Source organism: Cebus imitator, unplaced genomic scaffold, assembly GCF_001604975.1.
Source record: "Cebus imitator isolate Cc_AM_T3 unplaced genomic scaffold, Cebus_imitator-1.0 Scaffold607, whole genome shotgun sequence".
Taxonomy (NCBI): domain Eukaryota; kingdom Metazoa; phylum Chordata; class Mammalia; order Primates; family Cebidae; genus Cebus; species Cebus imitator.
Genome location: NW_016107922.1, coordinates 562,585 through 565,696, shown reverse-complemented (window position 1 = coordinate 565,696; position 3,112 = coordinate 562,585). Strand labels below are relative to the sequence as shown.

At 48.0% G+C, this 3,112-nt stretch overlaps 1 protein-coding gene across 1 annotated transcript in view; it reads right to left on the bottom strand.

Moving 5' to 3' along the window:
- Nucleotides 1-3,112, bottom strand: part of ATP6V1E1 (ATPase H+ transporting V1 subunit E1) — a 44,327-nt gene that overhangs the window by 31,360 nt on the left and 9,855 nt on the right. The window lies entirely within an intron of this gene.

Sequence of the window (3,112 nt, the reverse complement as noted above, 5' to 3'; positions counted from 1 at the left end):
CACTTTGGGAGGCCAAGGGGGGGTCGGATCGTAAGGTCAAAAGATGGAGACCATCCTGGCCAACATAGTGAAACCCCATCTCTACTAAAAATACAAAAATTAGCTGGGCATGGTGGTGAATGACTGTAGTCCCAGCTACTCGGGAGGCTGAAGCAGAAGGATGGCTTGAACCTGGAAGGTAGAGACTGCAGTGAGTTGAGATCACGCCACTACACTCTAGCCTGGTAACAGAGCAAGACGCCATTGTCAAAAAAAAAAAAGAATGTAATTGGGTAGAACATTCTGTTCATGAAAAAAATTGCTAAGTATTGTAAATTTTCCATTTCCTTACTAGGGGCCAATAAAAATAACACAGAACTTGAAAGTTTAGAAGATCCAGCTTACTGTCCACAAAATTTCATTGAGTAACCCTCAGGCTTAGTGTCCTCTCTTGTAAAATGAAGTTAAAAAAATAAAAAGTTTGACAGACCGGGTGTGATGGCATATGCCTGTAATCCCAGCGCTTTGAGAGGCCAAGGCAGGCGGATCATGAGGTCAGGAGTTCAAGACCAGCCTGGCCAACATGGTGAAACCCCCTTCTCTGCTAAAAATACAAAAATTAGCCGGGCGTGGCAGCAAGCACCTGTAGTCCCTGCTACTGGGGACTGAGGCAGAAGAATTGAACCCAGGAGGCAGAGGTTGTAGCAAGCCAAGATTTCGCCACTGCACTCTGTATCAAAAAAAAAAAAAAAGTTTTAGTCTGGGTATGGTGACTCATGTCTGTAATCCCAGCACTTTGGGAGGCCAGGATGGGCAGATCACCTGAGGTCGGGAGTTTGAGACCAGCCTAACCAATATGGAGAAACCCCATCTCTACAGAAAATACAAAATTAGCTGGGCATGGTGGCGCATGCCTGTAATCCCCGCTGCTTGAACCCAGAGGTGGAGGCTGCGGTGAGCTGAGATCACACCATTGCACTCCAACCTGGGCAACAAGAGAGAAACTCTTTCCCCTCATAGATAAGTGTGGCAGTCTTTTTTTTCTCTTTTGAGATGGAGTTTCGCTGGTTGCCCAGGCTGGAGTACAATGGTGCGATCCCAGCTCAACACAACCTTCGCCTCCAGGGTTCAAGTGATTCTCCTGCCTCAGCCTCCTGAGTAGCTGGGATTAGAGGCCTGTGCCACCACACTCAGCTAATTTTGTATTTTTAGCAGAGAGGGGGTTTCTCTATGTTGATATTTTGTTTTATATATTGATTTTTTTTCTTGAGACAGAGTCTTACTTTGTCACCCAGGCTGGATGGAGTGCAGTGGTACGATCTCGGCTCACTGCAACCTCTACCTCCTGGGATCAAGCGATTCTCCTGCCTCAGCCTGCCAAGTAGCTGGGATTACAGGTGCGCATCGACACACCCAACTATTTTTTTTTTTTTTTTGAGACGGAGTTTTCGCTCTTGTTACCCAGGCTGGAGTGAAATGGAGCGATCTCGGCTCACCGCAACCTCCACCTCCTGGGTTCAGGCAATTCTCCTGCCTCAGCCTCCTGAGTAGCTGGGATTACAGGCATGCGCCACCATGCCCAGCTAATTTTCTGTATTTTTAGTAGAGACGGGGTTTCACCATGTTGACCAGGATGGTCTCGATCTCTTGACCTCGTGATCCACCCGCCTCAGCCTCCCAAAGTGCTGGGATTACAGGCGTGAGCCACCGTGCCCGGCTAATTTTTGTATTTTCAGTAGAGACGGGTTTTCACCATGTTGGCCAGCCCGGTCTTGTACTCCTGACCTCAGGTGATTCCCCCAGCCGCAGCCTCCCAAAGGACTGGGATTACACGCATGAGCCACCATGCCCTCCCCAGACTTTATTTATTTATTTATTTATTTATTTTTATTTTATTTTTTTTTTGAGACGGAGTTTCACTCATGTTACCCAGGCTGGAGTGCAATGGCGCGATCTCGGCTCACCGCAACCTCCGCCTCCTGGGTTCAGGCAATTCTCCTGCCTCAGCCGCCTGAGTAGCTGGGATTACAGGCACACGCCACCATGCCCAGCTAATTTTTTGTATTTTCAGTAGAGACGGGGTTTCACCATGTTGACCAGGACGGTCTCGATCTCTTGACCTCGTGATCCACCCGCCTTGGCCTCCCAAAGTGCTGGGATTACAGGCTTGAGCCACCGTGCCCGGCCTCCACACTTTATTTTTTTTGCAATGAGCACAAATTAATGAAAAAGTAAAACGACAAAATACTACAACCTCCTCTAGCCACCCATCACAATTAGCCACATCTGCTAAATATCTGAATTTTGGTTTCCGTGAGAAAATGAATCATCCATTACTTTTCTACCCTCTAACATAAAATTTAAGGACACTTATTGTCAATCGCAATTAGAAAGGAATATTGGAGCAGGTCGGGGTCGGGGCGCGGAAAGGCAGGAGGCACCTGGCCACCTTTAGAGCCTTGCACGGGGCACAATGGGACGCCCCCAGGAAGAGGCGGAGCTGGGTTCGACCGCTGCGGCTGCGGCTGGATAATGTGCTGGAACTGGCTAGTACCAGCTCGGGAGCCAAATATGTACATCTCTTCCCAAATCCACGTTAGAAACATCGTATTAGAAGCTCAAAGCTGGTCATGGTGGGATTATTTACACCACAGAAAGCAGAAACTACTAGAGGACGTGGTGCACCAGACTAAGAGAATAAACCTAGAAACAGGAAGACGTGATCCAGGCAACAGGATCTCTCAATATAGGCAGAGAGGAAATGGACCAAATGAACCATTACATTCTCCATGGTGGCATGTCAGGGCTGGTTGCAAGGAGAGGAGAGGAGAGGGGAGAGGGGAGGGGAGAGGGGAGAGGAGAGGGGAGAGGAGAGGAGAGGAGAGAAAAGAGAAGAAAAAAGAAAAGAAAGAAATTAAGAGACAAGAATGCTTTGGTGATTCTGTTCCGGCGGGTTTGAGAAGGAGGCAGAATGATCTTTTCTGGAAGCGGTATTGGGGATTTGGTGTAGAGCTGAGAACTCCACATTGTCATTAAATGGTGTGATCTTGCTCCAAACAGCTCCATTCACCCCCAGGCTTCATAAGCCTAACACTGGAATTTCCAACTGAAATAAACTTACGACTTTTCCGTC